General features: G+C 41.8%; 1 long non-coding RNA gene across 2 annotated transcripts; it reads right to left on the bottom strand.

The window, feature by feature from the left end:
- Positions 1-318: 318 nt before the first annotated feature.
- On the bottom strand, positions 319-24671 carry LOC148151790 (uncharacterized). Of its 2 annotated transcripts, XR_015755004.1 has the most exons (3): positions 24453-24671; positions 7600-7677; positions 319-7135 (listed from the first exon to the last, which is right to left on the bottom strand). It is a non-coding gene; the product is annotated as an uncharacterized LOC148151790 (long non-coding RNA). The 2 variants fall into 2 exon arrangements; XR_015755002.1 differs by having other exon boundaries at positions 319-7677.
- Positions 24672-25957: the final 1286 nt, after the last annotated feature.

Below are 25957 nucleotides of genomic sequence, written 5' to 3'. Positions count from 1 at the left end.
CCCACAGCAATGTGGTTGAAACTTAACTACCTTTTGGGCAATTCGGGATGTACAATAAATGCTGGCCAAGTCAGTGATGCCCACATCCCGTGAATGAATTTTTAAAAAATTAATGCAGAGAGAAAGAGAGAGAGAGTTAGGTCACATTTCAGCAATGATCTCATGAGATGATCAACCAGGCTCAAGGGCCTAACTAGCAAACCTTTGCTCCTAAATGTAATCCCAGTGGAAGATGTAAAATGTTAATGCAATGGGTAAAAGGATCAATCCACGGTCAGTCTGTAATCCTCATCTCCAACAGAAGACTCAAGTCATTCATAGTTTAAATAGATGAAGTATATTTATATTATTGAATATATAATCATACAAACTGCTACAAACAGGGAAACATAAGGCACATCAATAACAATTTACAAATGGAAATCAATATGCAGAAGCTACTATAGTGTACTGCTGATTCAGACAGCTCACATACAATGACTGACTGAATGGTAACCCCCTGTTCCATAACCATTCTAGCGATCATATGTACTGGAATACCAACATCCAGTACCATCATATCTAATTCACTGGATATTACATTCCCATGAGGTATTGAAATCGTACAGAAATCTATTCAACATTTTACAGCATGTTGGTGAATCAATAATTTCCAAGTTTGTTATGCATGGTTCTGGGTTAAATATCATGATGAGGTGACAGGTTCATTATTCTCCTCTGCACACCAAACCTTTTGAATGTACTTTTCTCTTCCCCTTATGCTGGATGCAAATGTTACTTCAGAATTTTGACAAGGGAAATTAATCCTCCGTTTGAAAAGTTATTTTAACTAGGAAATCATGCACCAAGGATTCAGAGGTGGTCAAGTTGTTTCATTTTGTGGAAGACTGTTGGACCAGAAGCCGCAATTTCAGAGTAAAGACAGATAAGAAGGAAGCCTTGTCAGAGCCTTGTGAGAAACATAAGGGGTAGTGATTCTGTGGAATTATTTATCACAGACAGTTTTTGAGATTGGGTAATTAAGTACATGCAAGGCTGAGATAGATTTTTATTCAGTAAGGGCATCAAATGTTATCAAGAAAGGAAGGAAAGTAGAGCTGATGATGATCAAATCTGCCATCATTTCAATGAACGGCTGAATAGACTCAATAGTGTGATGTCTTATGGTCTTAAATGTGACATTTAAAATTTTTCTATGGGATACTGGCATCACAAGCAAGACCAGCATGTGTAGTCCATTTCCAATAGTCCTTGCTTCGCCTTTTCAGAAGGTCATGATGTGGAAGTGCCAGTATTGGATCGGGGTGGACAAAGTCAGAAGTCATATGACATCAGGTTATAGTCCAACACGTTTATTTCAAATCACCATCTTTTGGAGAGCTGCTCCTTCATCAGGTGAAGTGAAGTCACCTTACAAAGGAGCAGCACTCTAAAAGCTTGTGCTTTCAAATAAACCTGTTGGTCTGTAACCTGCTGCCATGTGACATCTGACCATTTCAGAGGAAAGTTAAGAAGCAACTACATTGCTACTGTTTTGGAAATGCATTTTGGCCAGAATGTGTAAGGATGCAAAATTTCCTTCCCTAATGTTTATCAGGGTTTTTATAACTATTCATTATAATGGGCTAGCTTTATACTTCAGATTAAAAACCAAATTTAAATTTCACCACTTAGAATCACAGAATCCCTAAAGTGTGGAAGCAGGGCAATTAGCCCACTGAATCCTCATGGACCCTCTGAAAAACATCTCATCCAGATCCAAACCCCTACCCTATCTCTGTAACCCTGCATTTCCTGTGCTACTCCACCTAGCCTGCACATCTCTGGACACAATGGGCAATTTAGCATGGCCATCCACCTAACCTGCAAATCTTTGGACTGTGGGAGGAAATTGGAGCACCAGGAGGAAACTCACAAGGATACAGGGAGAATGTGTAAACTCCATATAGACTTGGGTTCCTGGCATTATGCTAACCAGTGAGACTGCATTTGCTCTGGTTGTATTTGAACAACAGCATCAGCCTGGGCTTTGGACTATTTGTCTATAGGAGTCTGGCAACATTACCACTACACCATCATCACCCCTGGCACTGCAGGACATCTTTACAGTATTACAGTTACACACCAAGTTATACTTTTCCCACAGCTTGTCAGAGGCTTCAGTATAGTGACTGTCTGAACTACACCAATAGGCCCAATCACTATCACAGGGATATGTCTGTCAGCAAAAGACAGTTAGTCGGGCTTAACATTTAGCATTTCTCAGCAGTTATTTCCATTAATATCGATGGCTTATGTTTTGGGTAGTTGCTCTTTTGCAATTCCTGTTTAACATGTGTAAATTTGCTTTAAAATTCCTGAAAGAGAAATCTTGTCGACTAATTTCTTAATTTAGTGGTTATTTAGTAATTTTGGTTATTTTGGAATATGGATAACCACAGGGGCCATAAAATTGGGGACTCCTTGGGGTACTGAATCTGGAGACTGCAACCCAGGTTCGATTCCAGCCTTGAGCGATTGTCTGTGAGGAGTTTGCGCATTCTCCCCACATCTGCGTGGGTTTCCTTTGGGTGCTCCAGTTTCCTCCCACAATCCAAAGATGTGCAGGTCAGGTGAATTGGCCATGCTAAATTGCCCATAGTATTAGGTGCATTAGTCAGAGGGAAATGGATCTGGGTGGGTTACTCTTCGGAGGGTCGGTGTGGGTTAGTTGGGCTAAAGGGCCTGTTTCTACACTATAGGGAATCTAATCTAATCTATCTAAACCACTGGAATTTGACAGCACTTAAGCAAATAAGACTTCACATGCGTCTTTGCTATATTTTGTTAGGAAATCAACATAGTCTTAAGCTTTTGTTGAAGAACAGGATCGAACGCAAGATTTGATATAATTAGGAAATGACAATTTACAGGCTGCAGCAGAGCACACCAGGATCAAGGTAACATCTGGAGCCAAGGATGACGGATACTTGAATTGGCTAGGCACCTGGGACTTGATAAAGAAAGATTCAGTTCTGTTGGTGATTAAGTACAACTGGCTAAAATTGAAACAGAAGTGAAAGTAAGAAAAAGTGATTTAAAAAGAGACAAATGAGAGACGTTAAGAATACAAAAATGAAACACAAGCCCTGATTTTGTAAACTGTAGTTAGTGAGGAAAAGTAAGGCCAACTCAAGGAATTCCTCGTAATTTTGATTTTCATTTTTTTTTTAGATTCCCTACAGTGTGGAAACAGGCCCTTTGGCCCAACAGGTCCATACCGACCCTCCGAGGAGTAACCCACTTCCCTCTGACTAATGCACCTAACACTATGGACAATTTAGCATGGTCAATTCACCTGATCTGCACATCTTTGGACTGTGGGAGGAACCTGGAGTACCCGGAGGAAACCTACGCAGACACGGGGAGAATGTGCAAACTCCACACAGACCACCGTGCTGCCATAGATGTTTAGGGAGTAGGGCACAAAGATACAGTGTGTCAAGAAAACAGCAAATCTGAATTAGCAAGAAAAAATGTTTGGGCAAGAATGGTTTGTTTCTCATGTAATGGTAGGGAAAACTGCTGTACTTTATGCTTAAGAATCGATATCAGATGCTTTACAGGCAGAAATTTGGAAAGAGAACGGGCCAGACCCATATAAAATTCACTTGTGAAAAGGAAATGAAGTTTAATGGATGTATATAGTTCAATGAAAGTGGAACAGAACTTGAATAATTTTAGGCAGAGGATTTTGGTGAAGGAATTTTTAACAAATAATATCTCTTCGGGATTAAGGTCTCAGCTGGAAGACCACATAGTTGATACAATAAAGAGCCCTGGGAGTGGCTGACAATGGAATTGACATATAATATGATCTGCTACAGGCCCCACTTTATAATCTTTAAGAAAGAGTATGAAAGGAAGATCAACGATGAAGAGAGGCTATGCCCTATTAAAGAAAATGGAAAAGGTAAAAACCTTAGTTCAATGAAACCAACAAGCTACTCTTGACACAAGAAAGGTTATGTGAACGCTGAATTTTGAAAATTAAAACACAAAACTGTAGAATTTGTAACATTGTGCAGTGCTTCTCTGAACAATACTATTCCAGTGAAGAGAGCTTATGACAGGCTTGTAGGTTCCTCTGTGTTTGCAATTAAAGTGGATCAATGGATACTGGAACATCTTTTTAGACAAAGATAGAGAATTTTTTTTTGACGATGCATATAATTAAATTATTCTCAAGTGACATAGAATTGTCAAAGTCACTCATGTTGACAGCATTGTGATATCACTTAAAGAGAAATGCAAAAGATCAAGCTATCATGATATAAAGCAGTTTGTGACCAGAAGCCTAATTTTTTTTGTAGTCAACCCATTCAAAGACGTCATTATACATCTTTCGAGTAATTGGGACTTGAATCCAGTCTCCTGGTTCAGAGGTAGGGACACTATCAAAGCACAAGCACCCCCAGAAACCTAAGGGTATTACACACCTGAGGCAGGTGGGACATGAACCTGGTACTCTTCATTCAAAGGTAGGGACAGTACCTTTGCACCACAATAGCCCTCTCCCAGCAGCTTGAAATTTGTGGACACTATTAGCTGCAGCTGTTGCTGTCCATAATAATGAACTATCCTATAATGTGTAGATAAATCAGTTGGAGTCTTAAAATAAATCAAACCTATGTGGAGTGTGATATTGGTAAATTTGTATTAAGAAGCTGGAAACACATAAGTTAGGTGATGTGACTTTTCCTTCAGACAGACTGCTGAAAAAACAGCAAAAAATTTCACCTGTGCCTTAATCAATGGTCCTGTTTTGCCTGTCAATGTTGTAGATTTCGTAATAGGCAATTACTTAGATGGGCAAAAGTTATTTCCAACTGTTGAAACCAAAGTTGTCCAGGAAATGTCAAATGCCCTTCTGTGAACCTGCTATGCAAGTCATGGTTTTGATTAAAACTATGTCCAAGCAGTCAGAAATGCAGCCTCTGAAATTGAAAAATGAGGTAGGTGCATCAGGCTGATGGAGTCTAGTTAAAGCCACCTCAACTTAAAGTATGGAAAATCCTTGAACAAAGTGTGACAAAACAGATAGCAACTGTACTCAAAAACAAATAAAAACCAAAGGTAAAGGATTTTTTGCAGTGGAAAAGCTGAATCCACCGTTGATACCATAGAGCTGCAAGATAGGATACTTGTCCTTCTACATAACTGAAAACGTAAAAAAAAAAACAAGGTAATTCCTCTTACTGGAATGGAATTACTAAAGCAGAAAACAATTTTACTTGAGAAGAAAAATGTACTACTTGCACACAAGGAGGCAGTGTTAAACATACATTTCCTGAAAAATAAAACCAAATGGTTCAATTGTGGATTTAAACAAGATGAGGTCAACAAAACTGTTATGAAAGATAAAAATGGCATTCAGTTGGATGAAGCAATTTTGAAGACTTGAGACATTAGCAATCATGTTGAAGAAAACAGATCAGAAGTTTTTAAACTGAACAAAATCTGTTTCAAACACTGGAAATTTCAGTCAGCATCTAATTTTAAACAACAATGGAAAAATTCAAAAGGCAGTTCACCATGATCTTCTCTAGGACAGATAGGAATGGAAAATAAATGCTGGCCTAGCCAGTAACACCCAAATCTTACTCAATCCATACAGGAAGAAGCAATATGACAGGTGATCGCTCCTTGGATTCCAATTCACAGATGCAATTACTCAGAACCCAGATGATGTGCCAGCAATTAGCACATTGTTTTTAACAAAGTTAGCCACAGACTGTGCACAATCCAATACATATTTTTTAAAACCAATGTGAAGAATGCAAAGTAAAGGTAATATGTTGATCGGCAACCCAACCACTATTTTAAAAGATCAGTACTTCCACAAAGACTGCAGCATACAGTGATGTGTATCATGTACAAGATATACTGTGGAATCTCACCAAGGATTCTGAATAGCATGTTTCAAATTCATATTTCTACCATCTAGAAGGAGGAATCCAACAACTACTGTGGAATACTGATACCTGTAAGTCAGTCTCTAAGTTTTCCAGATGGGAGGAAATTACTGATCCTTCATTGTTTCCAGGTTACGCTCCTGGAGTTCCCCATCACCACTGTGGGAGTACCTAAACAAAACAGACTGAACACACTGCTTCAAGAAGTTGACTCACCATCACTTTCTCAAAGCATTCAGGGATGCCCACATTCCATGAAAAAGTGAAGAGGACAGCAGGTCAGGATTAGAAATTATTTAACGAAATGTGGAGGTTGGTAGTCTATAATGTGGCTAATGAAAAGAAGACCACTTCCAGCTTGATTTTATGGCGAGACTACAAATATTCTTGTAAGATTCCATGAGGTATAGTGTGTTTCACCCACTAATAACTGTGATTGTTGCAACTCCCAGGTCCACTCCCAGAATAAAATAAAAATGAAGGCTACAACTGTTTTGTCAGTGACACCTGGAGTTGCAGATAGGAGGGAGGAGGACATATAATCCAGTGAGACTTGAACTAAATATTCTTTCCTGACTTGTCATAGAACTTGATTGTCAGGGGAGGCAAGCTGGAGATCACCAAGTTTGAGATGATCAGAGATGCATTCTTCTTTAACACAAAAGGTTTGCTAGTTGTTGGTCTGGTTTCAGTTGCTAAGATGAGAATCCAAAAGGAACCCAACTTTATTAATATCAAATGGGAAAAGATGTTTGTGAATCTCTCACAATTCCCTCAATTCTCCACAAATGTTGTGAATCTGTGGAAGAGTGCATTGATTTTCCTGCTGGTTGACAACAATGGCTATTTGTTCTTTATTTCTTCCTTACTTGGACAGGGGTATTACATGCTGAGGAAGAAACATTTTCTTTTACTCAGCTTTCAAGTAAATTTTGGCTTAAGGAAGTTCAATATGTACATTCAGGTGCATTCAGAATTTTTTTGGGATCTTCTCTTAAATTTTTTCTATTTTCTCCTTGGTTCGAAATCAATTTTGAACAGATATGATGGGCTAAAAAGCCTTATTCTGCACCATAACAATTCTATGATTCATTTCTTGCCTTGTGTCTTTGTAAAGATACTTGGGATTTTTTTCCATGTTAAAGGCACGGAACAGAATTAATTTTTTCATCTTCTGGAGTCTGTGGTTAAAAAAACATATCTAGTTTTACATTTCATAACTTGAAGCGCTGACAACAAAAACAGGGAGATTATTCTGAACTCATAAAAATCAGGATAGGCCTCAAATATAATAATGCAGACAGATCTGATCACTGTACTTCAGAAAGCAAGTGAGGGTCCTTCACAGAATACAAACAAGATTTATCAGAATGGCTCAGGAATGAGGGAAATTTAATTATGTAGTTAGTTTGGAAAATCTCTATTGCTCTCCTTGAAGCAGAGAGATGAATTAGGATTTGATATAAGTGTACAAGATTCTGACAGAAACAAAAAGAATGTACTGCAGAAACTGAGGACATCTGAGAGCATTTATACAGACAGAAACAAATAAAAGGTTGCAAGTCCAGTGTGACTTTCCTCAGAATCAAACCCAGAGTAATGTGTGTAAGTTTTGATCCCCTTACCTACAAAATGACATACTTACCATCAAAAGAGTATATCGAAGGTTCACTGGACTGAGATGGTAGCCTTATCACGTGAAGAGGAATTCAGTCAACTCCATCTGTAATCAGTGAAATTTAGAAGCATGAGCTGTGATCTTATTGAATGCATAGATTTATAACAAAATGGGCAGACTCTGTGCTGAACTGGTGCTTCCACTGAGGAGAAAGAGATTGGGGGTGGCGGTGAGGGGAGGTGGAGAGAGGAGAAGGTGGGGGAAGGGGAAGGGGTAGAGTTGGTGTCTTCATTCCGAGTGTGGTCAACCTCTGGAATTCTTTACCACAAAAGGCCATGGTGGTAAGTCACTAGATACATTTTAAAAATTAATTAGATAGACTTCGAGAGGCTGAAGGTGTCAAAGAATATGGGGAGAGAGCAAGAGGATGGCCCTGAGAAAGAGGATCAGCCATGATCATGTTGAATTAGAGAGTGGGTTCTACAGGCTCAAACAACCTACTCCTGCTCTAACTTTCTCTACCAGGTTGTTTCTGTCTTCTATTAAATGGACAGATAAAAGTACTCAGCCACTGCTATTCCTCCTTCCCACTGTTAATTTTGCATTATAAACCCAGTGCTCACTTTTCCTTTATAAACACCTGTAGATTTTCCTGATTTTATGTTTTTTTGCTAGTTCTCTCTCTTACTCAGTTTTGTTACATTATCAAGTCTTGATGGGTCAGCATGCAGAGAAGGCTAAAGATACAACCAGATTAGTCACAATCTTATTGATTGGCAGCTCAGGAATGAAGGGTCAAATGGCTCACTCCTGATCCTACGACTTTTGTTTTTGTGTAACCGAAGAACAATTTGCATTTATGTATCATGTTCAGTGTAACAAACATCTCAAAGTTTTCCCACAGAGTGTCATGATACAAAAACTTGATATTAAGCCATGTAGTGTTACTAGGGCATTTGACTGAAAGCTTGGTCAGAGAGGAAGGTTTTACAGATTATTTTAGTAAGAGACAACGATAGAGGACTTTTGGCAGTGAATTTCAGAGCTTTGGCTCAAAATTACAACGCTCACCTTTTAACCAGCCAATGAAGTACAGATACACAATCTTTTATTCGAAATACTCGGGACCAGCTGATATTTGGAATAAGTGACAGTTTGACAGTGAAATTTTTAAAATTCTTACTGAACAGCAGACTCACTGAGAGTGCTTCGGGCCCTGAGACAGAATTGAGGCCTGCCAGTGCTGGGCCACTCCCACTCATGTCATATCTGAATGACATGTATCGAGTGGATATGGAGTTGGGTTAACTGTTTGAATACCAAACAACCTTGTTAATGAGAAAAAACTTCATAAAAAAACCTTTGGATTTCAGAGCTTTTCGGATTTCGGGTTTTTGGATATAGGGTTGGCTGCCTGTACTTTGGAACAGTAGACATTGCTGTAATGCAAGAAACCCAGGGAGAGCTATATCACAACGGTATTCTCACCTGACTAGTGATCCAGAGACCGAGGCAATGCTCTCGAGACCCGAATTCAAATTCCACCAAGACAGACAGTGAAATAACAAAAAGACAGATGGTGGAATTTGAATTTGAAAAAAAAAATCTGGAATTAAAAGTCTAATGTTGACCAAGACACCATTGTTAACTGTCATAAAAGCTGCAGGATGCATGAATGTCTTCAGGGACAGAATGCTGTTTTTACCTGGTCTGGCCTACATGCAACTAAGAGGGGAATAATAGATAGGACAGGTATCCCTTGATATTTCCCCTCAGTGGAGGAATCAATGACAAGGGGGCATTGATTTCACGTAAAGGGCAGAAGGTTGAGAGAAGATGTGAGGAAGAACTTCTTCACCCAGAGGTTGGTGGAAATCTGAAACTTATTGCCTGTAAGGGTGGTAGAGCAGAAACCCTCTTAAACATTTAAATGTTCAGATGTGCTCCTGCAATACCAAAGCACACAATATTGTGGGCTAAGTGCTGAAACATTGAATTGAATAGTTAGGTGGTTGTTTTTGATCAGCAAAGACGCAATGGGCCAAAGGGCCTTTTTCTGTGTAGATTTCTGTAACTCTATTACTCCAGACCCACAGCAATTGTTTAATTTTTCACTGCTCTCACAAATGGCCCTTGCAAGCTACTCACTTGTATTAAACTGCAAAAAAGTCTCAGAAAAAGAAAATCTGATAGACCACCTAGGCAATGGCAACCCTGGCCTCTGATAAATATGCAGAATTCCCCTCACAAAGTCTGGGGCTATGCTAAAATTGGGACAGCTGTTTCACAACAAACTCAATCATCAGCCTGATATAGTTATATTCATGGAATCATATCCTGTATATATCATGTTCCAGACAAAACCATTTCAATCCTTGAGCATGTCCTGTTTCACTGGTAAAACAGGCACAGCAGAGGTAGCAACACAGTGGCATACAGGCAGAAGAAAGTTACCCAGTGAAATCCTCAGTGTCAACTCCAATCCCATGTCGTCACATGGTCAAGGAAACTTTATGGTCATCACTACCTACTGCTACTCTCCTCTACCCACCCTCATGGCTGATGAGTCAGAGCTATCCCCTGGTGAATGCGACAGGCAATGTTGAGGAATGCCAAGGGCTCAATGTACTCTGGGCGAAGTGTTCAATAACCACTACTGACAAAGCTACTCAAGTCCTAAAGGACATAGCTGCTAGACAAGATCTGCAGCAGGTAGTGAGGAAACTGAAACAGGATAAAATACCCAACCTTATTTCTCCAATCTGCCGGCCATAGATCTGTCTGTCCATGATAATATTGGTAGGATTGCTCGAAATAAAGTCCCACCATCACAGTGTATGCACTATGGCAATGTTAACTGGAATGGACTTCGAACCGATTGATCGAACGACCGGGCATCCATGAGGTGCTGCAGATCATCATCAGCAGTTAACAGTGCTCCAAAATAATCTGCAATGGAGTAGATTCAATGGGGTAGAAGGATCCACAAATATTCTCATCCTTAGTGATGGAGTACCCAACAGATCAGTGCAAAAGATAAGCTGATGCATTAAAATCAATCTTCGGTCACAAGTTCCAAATGGATCATTCATCTCTGCCTCTTCCTCTGGAGGTCCCCCGCATCACAGATGTCAATCTTCAACCAAGCAGATTTAGTCCACAATATATGAAAATACAGTTGGAGATATTGAATACTGCAAAGGCTGTGGATACTGACAGCATTTGATCAATAATACTGAAGACTTGTGCTCCAGAACATGCGATGCCCTTGGCCAAGCTGTTTCATTACAGCTACAACACTGGTATCTATCCAACCATGTGGAAAATTGCCCAGGTATGTCTTGCACACATAAAACAAGACAAATCCAACCTGGCCAATTACCACCTGATCAGTCTATTCTCACTCATCAATAAAGTGATGCAAGGAGCCATCAGCACTGTTATTAAGCAACATTTAATGAGCAATAACCTGCATACTGATTCTCCATTTAAGTTCTGTCAAGGTCACTCAGCTCTTAACCTCATAACAGCCTTTGTTCAAAAATGGAAGTGGGGAAGGAGAAGGGAATACTCTTGACATCAAGGCCATGTTTGAGCAGGTGTCATATTAAAGAGTCTTAGCAAAACCAGTGTCTATTGGAATGAGGAGAAAACTTGTTACTGGTTGGAGTCATAGCTCGCACAAAGGATTATAGTTGTGGTTGTCAGAAAACAGTCATCTCAGCTCCAGGGTATCTCTACAGGAATTCCTCCTCACCCTTGGCCCAATCACCTTCAATAGTCTTTCTTCCATCAGAAGATCAGAAGTGGGGATGCACATAGCTATTGAAGCAATCCATCTCCAAATGCAGCAAGACAGGGACAATATCAAGACTTGGCTATCAGCCCTCCAGTTTGGCAAAGTGGAAAGAAACATTGGCACCAACATTTATTGTCCATCCCTAAACTGCTCAGAGTGCAATTCAGAGTCAACCACATTGTTATGGGTCTGGAGATACATGTGGGCCAGACCATGAAAGGATGACAGATTTCCGCCCTTGAAGGAACTAGGAATGACAATGTCCCATGAGTTTTTATTCAAGACGCCAAATTGTGCACGCAAGCTCCCGTAAACTGTACGTGAAAGTTGTTTTTCCTTAAACTGATCAAGGGATAAGCATTGGCCAGGTTATCCAGGATTATTCACTGCTCTCAATGGGGCCAGGGGACCTTTTACTGCAAGGACAAATGGGAGTCTCATCTGAAAATTTCAGTTGTAAAAATGTGGTCCAAAGGACAATAAGACTGTTCACACATGAGAAAGAGGACTGGCTGGCTTAACTCGAGGGTCATTAGGCCTCAGGCCAAGACAACACGGCCTTCAGTATAACCATCAGCTGATACAGGAATTGAACCCTGCTGTGAGCATCACTCTGCATTTCCAACCAGTCATCCAGCCAATGGTGCTACACCCTCCCCTGACCCTAGTCTTCAAAGCTATACTGGGGTGTCAGTCTTGAACTTTCATGTGGTCGACATGCACTTTAGTAAGAACATAAGAACTAGGAGCAGGAAAAGGCAATTCAGCCCCTCAAGGTTAGAGTGGTACTGGAAAAGCACAACAGGTCAGGCAGCATCCGAGGAGCAAGAAAATCGACGTTTCAGGCAAAAGCCCTTCATCAGGAAGGGCTTTTGCCTGAAACATTGATTTTTCTGCTCCTCGGATGCTGCCTGACCTGCTGTGCTTTTCCAGCACCACTCTAATCTTGACTCTGACTCCAGCATCTGCAGTTCTCATGTTTGCCTATTTCAGCCCCTCAAGCCTGCTCTGCCATTTCATACAATCATGGCTGACTCATCTTAGTCTCAAACCTACTTTCCTGCTCATGCTTTATTCTGCTTTACAAATTAAACATGTCTATCTCCTCAAATTTATTGTGTCCCAGTGACCACTACACCCTGGGATAATGAATTCCAGTTTCATCACCTTTTGAAGGAAGCAATTTTCCCTCACGTTTTACATCTGCCGCCCCTTAATCTAAAACTGACTTCTCATTTTAGGTTGCCCCACAAGGGGAAACATCCGCTACCCTGTCAATCAATTTTACGGTTTTGCATCTGTCAATTAGACCTCCCCTCATTTTTCTAAACTCTAGTGAGAACAGACATAAATTGTTCAATCTCTCCCCTCAAGACAAACCTTTCATCTCCAGAATGAATCTAGTGAACCTTAGCTATCGCTAAGATTCCTCATGGCAGACTGGTCATGGAATCCAAGGCAAAGTGGCATTTTGGCTCAAAGGCAGGAAGCAGGGGGATGTTTCTGTAATTGTAAATCCATTTCTAATGGGGGTTCCATCAGGCTTGGTGCTGGGCTCTTCCTTTTTGCGGTGTACAATGTAGGGAATATGACCAAGAAGCTCATGGAAGAAATGGAAGTTGGTAGGGTGGTAAATAGGGAGGAAGACAGCCGTAAACTGCAGAGGTAAACAACAGAATGGTCATGTGGACAGAGCAGCAAATGGAATTCAACCTTAAAAAGAAAGAGGTAATGTACTTGGGAAGGGCTAACAAGGGATTACAGTTAATGGTTGGACACTAAAAGTACTGAACCAGGAAGACCCTGGTGTGCACATCTACAAACCCCTCAAGGTAGCATAAGGTGGTGAATAAGGCACAATTCCCCTTATTAGCTGAGGTACAGATTACAAAAGCCAGAAGGTTAGAACAGAATTGTATAAAATGCTGGTTAGGCCACAACTAGCAGTTCTGGTCATCACATTGTAGGAAGAATGTGACTGCACTACAGACAGTGCAGAGGAGATTTACTAAGATGCTGCAGGGAAAGAAGATCTGAGCAATGAGGAAAATTTGGATAAGCAGAAGTTGTTTTCCTTGGAGCAGTGCAGGCTGTAAGGGGACCTGATAGAAATGGATAAGTTTATGGGGAGCATTGACAGGATGGATAGAATGGCAGTTTTTCCACTAACAGAGAATCAATAATCAAGGGATACTAGAAGACTTGAACTCCCACCTGAATTAGAAACTACTGTAACACTTAAAACAATTTTCAGATATGGGGGTTGGTTAGCTGGTTAGTGATGCAGAGTGATGTCAACACCATGCGTTCTATTTCTACACGAGCTGAAGTTACCATGAAGGACTCTCCTCCTCAATCTGTCTACTCACTTAAGGTGTGGTGATCCTCAGATTAAACCACTATTAGTTCCCCCTCTCATGAGAGAACAGGCCTTTGGACCTCCAGGATGCCTGTCAGGTCCAAATCTGAAAACCATATACAAACTGACCATAATTCAGTACAGCTTGGATCAATGTGCACTCCCTCATAAAATCTGTTAAGTTTATTCCTGTTTGCTTCTATAATCTACTCCTCTGCTACCTACTAATGAGATACAAGTCTTTCAAAGGAATAACAATTTCAGTAAAATTGGGTCCACTAAACCTTGTCTACCAGGTATGGAATTTTTATGTCGCTAACGAGTCACAAAAAAAATCTACATTTTCAAAAAGAGTGCCAGTCAACTTGCTAGTGCAGAGACATTTTCCTCGCTGAAAAAAACCGAAAAATGAAATCCTCCAGATGCTGGAAGACTGAGACAGTGGCAGGAGTTGGTAGGGAATATCAATAGGGTCTGGTGGCATCCGTGGAGAGAGTGACAGAATTGGCACAATGATTAGCACTGCTGCCTCACAGCGGCAGAGACCCGGATTCAATTCCCGCCTCAGGCAACTGTCTGTGTGGAGTTTGCACATTCTCCCCGTGTCTGCGTGGGTTTGCTCCAGTTTCCTCCCACAGTCCAAAGATGTGCAGGTTAGGTGAATTGGCCATGCTAAATTGCCTGCAGTGTTAGGTGTAGGGGAATTGGTCTGGGTGGGTTGCTCTTCGGCGGGTCGGTGTGGACTTGTTCGGCCGAAGGGCCTGTTTCCACACTGTAAGTAATCTAATCTAATCTACTGCACCAAAATTAAACTTTTGAATTCAGTTAGCCTTTGCCAGAACTGAAAAATAGCTGGGGAAATTTATAATTATGACGATAATGGGAATGAATACGTACATGGAGATGAGGACCAGGCAAACAAAAGCTATAGCTGAAACCTTAAGCCACCATAGACCCCCACCTACTTTCAGTTCTGATGGGGATTCACTGGACTGAAAACCTTGACTTTGCTTTCTCTTCATGGATGCTGCTGGGATTCCCTAGAAATTTCTGTTTTCATTTCAGTCTTCCTAACTTCATGTTCAGGTCAATAAGTAGAATTTAGGGGAATAATAAACACCAGAGGGAGAGCTGGCAATAGTGGCAAACACAGACAAGTGTTGTGGTTAGTCAGAATTCAGGAAGCAGAGAGTTAGACGACTTATGAGTGTTGATGCTTCAGCCTCCTCCCACCTGTCTTCAACACCAACAGTCTATGTCTCAGAGTCAGAGTTGGCATTTGGGCCTTGCTTTTACTGAGAAATATTAATAATCTGGAGCTTGGTTTTCAGAGGACAATTTCTAAGTTTGCAGATGACACTAACCTTGGAAGAACTGCAAACTGTGGGGAGGACAGTGTGGAACTCAAAGAATATTGACAGGTTGGTGGAGTGGTTGGAAAGTCGCAGATAAGGTTCAATGCAGATAAGTACAGGGTGATGTACTTCAGAAGGAAGAACATTGAAACATAATATAAAATGAAAGGGAACAACTAGACTGTGCAGACTTCGGACAGAACTGGGTATATGAGTGCACAACTCATGAAAGCTGACAGGACAGGCTGATTTATTCATTCATCTCAGGACATGGGTGTCACTGCCTCGTCGATCATTTCTTGCTGGTCTCTAACTGCCCTTGAGAAGATGGTGGTGAGTTACCTTCTTGAACTGCTGCTGTGCACCAGCTGTGGGTTGACTCACAATGCCACAAGGGAAGGAATTCCAGGATTTTGACCCAGTAATAGTGAAGAAATGGCGATATAGTTCCAAGTCAGGATGATGAGTGGCTTAGAGGGAAATTGCAGGGGATGGTGTTCTGATGTATCTGCTGCCCTTGTCCTTCCATGGGTTTGGAAAATGTTGTCGGAGGATCTTTGGTCAACTTCTGCAGTGCATCTTGTGGACTGTACTCACTGCTGCTACTGAGCGTTGCTGATGGAGTGAGCAGATGTTTGAGGATGTGGTGTCAATGAAGCAGACTGCTTTGTCCTAGATGGTGTCAAGCTTCTTCAGTATTACTGGAGCTGCACCCATTCAAGCAAATGATGAGTATTCCATCGTGGTCCTGACTTGGGCCTTGTAGATGGTGGACAGGCTTTGAGGAATCAGAAGGTGAGTTACTCGCCACTGTATTCCTAGCATCTGACATGCTCTTGTAACCACTGTGCTTTTATGACGAGTCCAATGGTAACCCTCGATATGTTGATCATAGGGGATTCAGCGATAGTAAGATCATTGAATGTCAAGGGATTGTGATAAATTGTCTCTTATTGGAGATGGTCATTTCATGGCATTTGTATGACATGAACGTTAATTGCCAATTGCCACCCAAACCTGGATATTGTCCAGATCTTGTTGCATTTGAACAAGGATCGTTTCAGTATCTAAGGAGTCGCAAATCGTGGTGAATATTATATAATCATCAGCAAACATCCCCAATTCTGACCTTATGATGGAAGGAAGATCATTGATAAAATAGCTAAAAGATGGTTAAGCCTTGGACACTCCTCTGAGGAACTTTTGCAGAGATGTCCTGGAGCTGAAATGACTGACCAACAACCACAACCATCTTGTTCGGTATGACCCCAGTCAATAGGGTGTTACCTGGTCTATGGTGACTCCAAATAAACAGAGAAAATAGGAGATGTTGGCCAGTCAGCCCTTTGAATCTGCTCCACAATTCATTATGATCATGGCTGATCATTCAACTCAGTACCCTGTTCTTGAATTACCCCCATAACCTTCGATCCATTTAGCTCCAAGTGCTGTTTCCAACCCCTTCTTGATATCATACAATGTTTTAGCCTTAACTGCTTTCTGTGTTAGTGAATTCCAGAGGCTCACCACTCTCTGGGTGAAGAAACTAAACTCAGCCCTAAATGGTTCACCCTGCCTCCACATATTGAGGCCCCTTGCTCTGGACACTCTTGTCCACAAGAACATCCCTGTACCCCAGTGGTCACAGTCTGCCATTTGGAAAACAACCCATTTAGAGTCATACAGCATGGAAAAAGGCCCTTCAGCCCAACTCACCCATGCAGACCAGGTTTACGAAACTGAATTAGTCCCATTTGCCTGCTTTTGGCTCATTTCTCTGCAAACCTTACCTATTCATGTACCTCTCAAATGTCTTTTAAATATTGAGCATAAGACACAGGAGCAGAAATTAGGCCATTCAGCCCATCGAGTCTGCTCCGCAATTCAATCATGACTGGTAAGTTTCTCAACCTCATTCTCCCGCGTTCTCCCTTGATCCCCTTGACCATCAAGAATCTCAGTCTAAAATATACTCAATGGTCTGGCCTCCACAGCCTTCTGTGGCAATGAATTCCATAGATTCACCACTCTCTGGCTAAAGAAGTTTCTTCTTAACTCCATTCCAAAAGGTCTTCCCTTTACTCTAAGGCAGTGCCCACAAGTCGTAGTCTCTCCTACCAATGGAAACATCTTCCCAACATTCAATCTTTTCAGGCCATTCACTATTCTGTATTTTTCAATCAGATCCCCCTACATCCTTCTAAACTCCATTGAGTTTCGACTCAGAGTCCTCAAACATTCCTCATACGTTAAGCTTTTCATTCCTGGGATCATTCTTGTGAACCTCCTCTGAACACACTCTAGACTCAGTACATTCTTCCTGAGATATGGGGCACAAAACTGTGCATAACACTCCAAATGTGATCTGACCAGAGCATTATAGAGCCTCAGACGTACACCCCTACTTTTATATTCAAACCCTCTCAAAATAAATGCAATCATTGTATTTGCCTTCCTAACTACTGACTCAGCCCGAAATTGTACCTTCAGAGAATTCAGGACTAGAACTCCCAAGTCTCTTTGCACTTCAGACTTCTGAAATTTCTCCCCATCTTGAAAATTGTCCACGCCTCTATTCTTTCTACCAAAGTGCATGGCCTCACACTTTGCCACGTTGTACTCCACCTGCCACTTTGCCCATTCTCCCAACCTGTCCAAATCCTCCCGTAGCTTCCGTGCCTCCTCAATGCCACTTGTTCCTATACCTATCTCTGTATCATCTGCAAACTTTGCCAGAATGCCCTCAGTTCCTTCATCTAGATCATTAATGTATGAAGTGAAAAGTTGTGATCCCAATACTGAGCCTTGCCGAACACCACTTGTCACTGGCTGCCATCCTGAGAAGGACCCCTTTATCCCCCCATTCTCTACTTTTTGCCAGACAGCCAGGCGTCTATACATGTTAGCACCTTGCCTCTAAAACCAGGGGCCCTTAGCTTACTCAGTAGCCTCCTGTGCGGCACCTTGTCAAAGGCCTTCTTGAAGTCCAGGTAGATAACATCCATTGGCTCCTTTTGGTCAATCCTGCCTGTTACTTCCTCAAAGAATTCTAGCAGATTTGTCAAACATGACATCCCCTTGATGAAACAATGCTGACTTTGCCCTATTCTACCATACACATTTAAATATTCAGAAATCTTATCCTTTAAAAGGGATTCCAAATCTAACCCACGACCGAGGTAAGGCTAATTGGTCTGTAATCTTCTGTCTTTTGCCTTACTCCCTTTTTAAACAGGGGTGTCAAGTTAGCGATTTTCCGGTCCTCTTAGACACTCCCTCACTCTAGAGATTTCTGAAAGATCACCACTAATGCCTCCACTATCTCTTCAGCTATCTCCATTGGAACTCTGGGGTGTAGTCCGTCTGGTCCAGGTGATTTATCCACCCTCAGACCTTTCAGTTTTTCTAGCACCTTCTCCTTGATGATGGTCACCATATTCAGCTCTGTTCCCTCATTCTCTTGAATTTTTGGGATATTACTCGTATTTTCCTCTGTGAAGATTGATGCAAAGTAATTATTCAGTTCCTCAGCCATTTCCTTGTTCCCCACTATCATCTCTCCAGCGTCATCTTTCAATGGCCCAATGTCCACTTTGGCCCTTTATGTGTCAAAATAAACTCTTCGTTTTCCTTTATATTACTGGCTAGCTTACACTCATTTTAATCTCCTCCGTCATTTCTTTTTTGTTGTTGTCCTCTATTGGTCTTTGTAAGCTTCCCAATCCCCTCGTTTCCCACTGCGCTTTGCCACATTATATGCTTTCTCTTTTTCTTTTGTTATCCCTGACTTCCCTCAACAGGCATGGTTGACTTATCTACCCTGTACCACGCTTCTTTTTCCTTGGGATGAGTCTCTGCTTTGCCTACGGAATTATTCCCAGAAACTCCTGCCATTGCTGTTCCACTGTCTTTCCTGCTCGGCTCCTCTCCCAGTCAATTCTACCCAGCTCCTCCCTCATGCCTCTGTAGTTGCCTTTATTCAGCTGTAATATCGTTACCTCTAATTCTATCGTTTCCATCTTGAATTGCAGAGTAAATGCAATCATATTATGCATTCAGTATTGGCTGTTAGGAGAAAGTGAGGACTGCAGATGCTGGAGATCAGAATCAAGAGTGAGGTGCTGCAAAAGCACAGCAGGTCAGGCAACATCCAAGGAGCAGGAAAATCAACATTTCAGGTATAAGCCCTTCATCAGGAATCATGAAGGGTTTAAGCCCGAAATGCCAATTCTCAGTATTGCCTGTTCCCTACTGGGCACCACCACAAGCTGCTCCAAAAAGCCATCTCATTGACATTCCACAAATTTTTATTCTTGCAATCCATTACCAACCTGATTTCCCAGTCCACCTGCCAAGTCTATATTAAAACCCTCCACAATTTGCCTTTCTTACATACCTTTGCTATCTCCTGACTAATGTTTGGAGGCCTGTACATAACTCCAACTATAAGTTTGTTACCTTTGTGGTTTGTCAATTCTACTCAATCTGAGAGAGAAAGTGAGGGCTGCAGATGCTGGAGATCAGAGCTGAAAATGTGTTGCTGGAAAAGCGCAGCAGGTCAGGCAGCATCCAAGGAACAGGAGAATCGACGTTTCGGGCATTCCTGAAGAAGGGCTTATGCCCGAAACATCGATTCTCCTGTTCCTTGGATGCTGCCTGACCTGCTGCGCTTTTCCAGCAACACATTTTCAGCTCTGATCTCCAGCATCTGCAGCCCTCACTTTCTCTCAAAGATTTTAACCTAATGCGAATCCTCTTACAAGGATGCCTTCCTTGAAAAAGCTCTCTTCCTCCGTCATAAGAAGGGCTTATGCCCGAAACGTCAATACTCCTGTTCCTTGGATGCTGCCTGACCTGCTGCGCTTTTCCAGCAACACATTTTCAGCTCTACTCAATCTGACCCTACTTTGTTTCTTACTATTGATTTAATTTAATTTCTTATCAATAAGGCATTCACTGGAATCATGAAGTGGGGACTCTTCACTGAATTTAAGAGAGATCTATGAACTTTTAAATAACTAAGTATGTGTAAACACTGGGAATTAAAACAGGAGTTGTTCTGATGTTTATTGTATTTTTTTTGTTCATGGTCTTTGTTCCCTGTCTGCTAATCAAATTTCTATCCATTTCAATAGGTGAATAGCAAAGGTGTTTTCCTTAGGGTTGGGGTGTTCAAAACTAGAGGCATAATTTTGTGTTGAGAAGAGAAAGGTTTAAGAAGAATCTAAGGGGTAACGTTTTCCACAGAGGGTGGTTCGTATGTGGAGTGAACTGCCAGGGGAAGTGATTGATGCAGGTACAGTTACATGTAAAAAAACATTTGGACAGGTGTTTGAACAGGAAAGGTTTAGAGGGATGTGGGCCAAATGCAGACAAATGTGATTAATTTGATTTGGCAAACTTGGTCAGGATGGACGAGTTAGATCAAAGGGTCTATTTCCATGCTATTTCTATGATATTACACTTAGATATTCATTTTCATTGCAGTAGTTTACAAGGTTACTTGAAAAAGGAATTAGTATGATTCTTGAATAACACAAACGTGATGGGCTAAATGATACTTTTCCAGCAAGTGTTGGTAACTTAATGAACTTTGGCTCAAAGTCGATGAGCTGGAGTCTTAGCTTCAGGTACAAAGTTAAAAATCACACAACACCAGGTTATAGTCCAACAGCTTTATTTGGAAGCACTAGCTTTCAGAGTGCTGCTTCTTCATCAGGTGGTTGTGGAGAATAAGACTATCAGTTTTCCTTCATGTGAATCCAAGGAAAGCGATGGGACCAGACGGAGTGCCAGGCCGTGCACTCAAGAGCATGTGCAGATCAACTGGCAGAGGTCTTCGCAAACATCTTCAACCTCTTCCTGCAGCAGGCCACTATTCCACTATTTCAAGAGGGCCAACAACATCCCTGTGTCTAAGAAGGCTCATGCAGCATGTCTCAATGACTACCGTCCAGTGGCCCTAACCTCGGTGGTCATGACCAAAGGCTCGTCATGGCATTAATCAACTCCGGCCTCTCCACTACTCTTGACCCACTCCAGGCCTCATTCCTGATGAAGGGCTCTGGCCGGAAACGTCAATTTTCCTGCTCCTCGGATGCTGCCTGACCTGCTGTGCTTTTCCAGCAACACACTCTCAACTCTGATCTCCAGCATCTGCAGACCTCAGTATCTCCCACTCCAATTTGCCTATCGGACCAACAAATCCACATCATATGCTATCACTTGCCCCTCACTCCTCCCTAGAACACCTTGACACCAAGAACAGCTACGTAAGAATCCTACTCATTGACTATAGTTCAGCCTTCAACACTACTATCCCCTCAAAGACTGATTACTAAACTTAGTGATCTCAGACTAACCCCCACTCTGCAATTGGATCCTCAGTTTCCTGACCCACAGACATAATCAGTGAAAATTGGGGATAATGTTTCATCCTCACTATCACTCAACAGTGGAGGCCCCGGGGGTGCGTATTCAGCCCCCTAATGTACTCACTGTATACCCATGACTGCGTCGCCAAATACCAGACTAATGCCATTTACAAGTTCGCTGAAGACACCACCGTAGTCGGTTGAATCTCAGATGTGACAAAACAGACTACAGACGGGAGGTGGAAGACTTGGAAAAATGGTGCACTGAGACTAACCTATCTCTCAATGCAGGCAAAACCAAGGAACTCATTATTGACTTTCGGCTGGATGTTACTCATGCATGCCCGCCCCCCCCCCCCCCCCCCCCCTCCACACATTAACAGCACAGAGGTGAAACGAGTGGACAGTGTCAAGCTCCTGGGAGTGGTCATCCACAACAAGTTTTCTTGGACTTTCGTGTGGACACACTGGTTACAAAGGTCCAACAACACCTCTTCTTCCTCAGGCAGCTGAGGAAATTTGGCATGATGGCTATTACCTTGCCAACTTTTATAAGTGTGCCATCGAGAGCATTCTGTCTGGATGTATCACTACCTGGTATGGCAACTGCACCATTCAAGATCGGAGACAATTACAGAGAGTGGTGAACTCAGCCCGGACAAACACAAAGACCAACCTCCCATCTACAGAATCCATCTACCAGGCCTGCTGTCCAGGAAAGGCCGCCAGCATTCTCAAAAATCTATTCCACCCTGGTACCCATCAGGGAGAAGTTACAGAAGCCTGAACACACACACCAGCTGGTTTTCCAACAGTTCCTACCTACTCTTGTTAGAATACTGAATGGACTCACAAACTCTTAACATTCGCCTGTATCTGTGATTTGGTTTTTGCTGCTGGTTACCTATTATTTACTATCTATGCTACTATGTGATCTGCCTGTACTGCTCGCAAGACAAAGCTTTTCACTGTGCCTCGGTATACATGACAATAAATTCAATTCAATTCAGTAACCAGAATTTAAAGCAAAAGATTACTATATCATGCAAATGAAATAATAAATTGAACAAACCTGGATTGATGTTAAGTCTTTCATCTTTTAGAATGGGTTGCAGGTTTCAGTTCATTTATATGTATACCCCAGAACTTTTTTTAAGTCACCTTCGCGACATAACGTAAGGTTTTATAACAAAAAGTGACAGTTCAGCTCAGCCAATGTATTATAGGTGTGAGGTCTGTATCCCAATCTTGAGTCAAACTGGTTCTATTTCTAACGTGGAATTTACAAAATATTACACGTATTGACTGCCTGCAGATTGTGCATTTTTTGAGCAAAATAGAATGTATCTGCAAATATAATTCTGCAAATAAAAATTCACTTCATAGACTTATGTGTGTGCATGTGTGCGAGAGAGAGAGAGACAGACCGAGTGTGAGTCCACGTGAGAAAATGTGTGTGAGAAAGCTTAGTAAAGTGTGTGCGTGAGTTTGATGGAGTATAAGCCTCATGGGTATCGAACTTGGCTATCAGCCTCTGCTCGGCCACTATGCGTTGTTGCCGAACCGGATGTCTGCCTTGGAGGATGGTCACCCGAAGATATGATGCCAATTGTCACTTACCACTGAAGTGTTCCCCATTGGGAGGGAACATCCCTGTCTGGTGATTGTTGGGTGGTGTCCATTCATCCATTGTCGTAGCGTCTGCTTGGTTTCACCAATGTACCATGCCTTGGGGCATTCTTGCCTGCAGCGCATGAGATACACAATGTTGACCGAGTCACATGAGTACCTGCCGCGTACACAGTGGATGGTGTCCCCATGGGTATCCGTGTTGACACTTTGACATGTCTTGCAGTGGTTGACATGACAGGGTTGTATAGTATTGTGGTCAATGTTATTCTGAAGGCTGGGTAGTTTGCTGTGAACAATAGTCTGTTTAAGGTTTGGCGGTTGTTTAAAGTCGAGAAATGGAGGTGTACAGAAAGTCTTAGTGAGATGCTCATTCTATCGATCTGTCTCCCACTCACAGATACACATGCGCACACATACATTCACTCTCACACTCAAACACACACACTCATCCGTGCACACACCCTCATATTCCATCATACTCACACACTCTACCAAGTTTTCACACATGCAAACACGCGCACACATTCAAGCAAACACGCGCACACATTCATGCAAACACACCCTTTCTCTCTCTCCCACATACACATGCGCAAACATACAAGTTTGTATTTGTACAATTATATTTGCAGATTATATTCTATTTTGCTCAAAAAATGCACGATATGCAGGCAGTCAATGCAAAATAATATTTTGTAAATTCCACTTTGGAAACAGAACCAGTCTGACTCAAGATTGGGATACTGACAGATTCTGATCTCACACCTTTAATGCATTGTATGAGTTGAGATGTCACCTTTTTGTTATAATTTTACTATAAATCCTGTGCCTTATGGTCTTATTCTTCGTAACCACTTGATGAATGAGCAGCACTCCAAAAGTTAGTGCCTCCAACTAAACCTGTTGGGACTATAATCTGGTGTAGTGAGATTTTTAACTTGTCCACCCCAGTCCAATAATGGCACCTCCACATCATGGCAACACATCAAGAAGTGGGAGAGTTGCCTGAATGCTGTGTTTTAGGAGGCAGTCACACCCTTTGGATTAACTACCTTGAATTTGGTCAGTGGTCAGGAATGGGAGGGTGTTACCATAAGTGAGGCAGGTAGATGGATGCAGGCGGTAATGCTGGAAGCACCTCAACTCTGTCCCAAAAGGATTGAGATGATTGCTTTCCAGTGTTTAGTTGGAGAGGGTGGCAATGGTGGAGAAAATATAAGCAAAATGACCATAGCACAGGGAACCGTTCAAGTGGTGAGGGGAGAAGCAAGGAAGAAATGCAGTCACAATTGAGGATCGTAAAATTGGTGAACAGACACTTCATTGTAGTCATGTTTGAGAATCTCAAAGGCTACGTTGCCTACCTGGTGCCAGGGTGAAGGATATCTCATCCGGGTTGCTGAAGAACTTGGAGCAAAAGGGAAAAGATCCTGTTGTCATAGTCCATGTAGGCACTAACAATATCATTGGAACAAGGAAAGAGATTCTGGGAAAGCACAGCAGGTCAGGCAGCATCCAAGGAGCAGGAAAATTGACGTTTTGGGCAGGAGCCCTTCATCAGGTTCCTGATGAAGGGCTCCTGCCAGAAATGTCAATTTTCCTGCACCTCGGATACTGCCTGACCTGCTGTGCTTTTCCAGCACCACTCTAATCTGGACTCTGATCTCCAGCATCTGCAGTCTTCACTTTTGCCTCAGGAAAGAGGTTCTGTTGAGGAAAGACAAACAGCTGGATGTTAAATTAAAAAGCAGAATCACCAAGATAAGCTCTGGAATACTACCTGAGCCATGAACTAATTAGCACAGGGTCAATCACATGAAAGAGGAAAATGCATGGCTCAAAGATTAGTATGGAAGAAATGGGTATCAAGTCTTAGGACATTGAAACCTGTACTGGGAAAAGAGGAAACTTTTCCAATGGGACAGGCTCTACCTGAATCATGCTGGGAACAGAGTCCCAGAAAATTGCATAATTAGGGCTGTAAATGAAAATACTGGTGAGGAGGGTTCAGTTGTATGGAAAACTAGAAAGTTAAAGTTAAAGCAGAAGGGAGGAGTGCAGGTTAATAATAAGGCTGACTGTTATCAAAAAATGAAAGGTAGGGGCTGAGTGTATGAATTTCATATTGTACCCAGGAATCGTACAAGGGAAATCTGAGTAAATATAAAGGCTTTGTATCTGCAGGTGTAGCATTTGGGAAACAATTATGAGTTAACTGTGCAAATACAGATAGATGGGTATTGTTTAGTAGCTATTACTGAGACATAATAACAGAGGGACCAAGTGTGGAAGTTGAATATCCAAGGGTACACAGTGTTTCGGAAGGATAGACAAAATAAACAGAGGCGGTGTAGCAGGGTAAGATCAGTGGTGTGGTGAGAAATTATTTTGGCACTGGAGATCAAGACATAGAATCAGTCTGGGTAGAAATAAAGAAACAGTAAAGCAAAGAGGTGGCTGGTGGGAGTAATCTATAGATCCTGTGATGGTAGTTCCACAGTAGGATATAGTAGAAACCAGGAAATACTGAGGGCTTCATACAAAGGTACCACAACAACCATGGGTAATTTTAACATGCATACAGACTGGATTAATCAAATTGGTAAGGGTACATAAGAAATACAAGTTTCCTGCTCTGCATAAAACTTCACTAATTAAAATTTGGCTATCTCCTCATTTAACTTATTCAGTGTCCCAGTGTCTGTTGTATTCTAGACTAGAGAATAATTTCATAACGTTTTGAGAAAAGTAATTCCTCATCACTATTTTAAAGCTTAGCTTAAAGCCACGACCTCTCTGTTGATTGTCCAACAAGAGGAATCATCTGCTCTCCATCTGCTTTGATCCTGGCGACCCCAATTTGGTTGCC

This window comes from Chiloscyllium plagiosum, unplaced genomic scaffold, assembly GCF_037043375.1.
Source record: "Chiloscyllium plagiosum isolate Xiang-an unplaced genomic scaffold, Cpla_swu_hap1 HiC_scaffold_3, whole genome shotgun sequence".
Classification (NCBI taxonomy): Eukaryota; Metazoa; Chordata; class Chondrichthyes; order Orectolobiformes; family Hemiscylliidae; genus Chiloscyllium; species Chiloscyllium plagiosum.
Note: the sequence above shows the minus strand (reverse complement) of the source record. Positions and strands in the feature narration are given on the sequence as shown.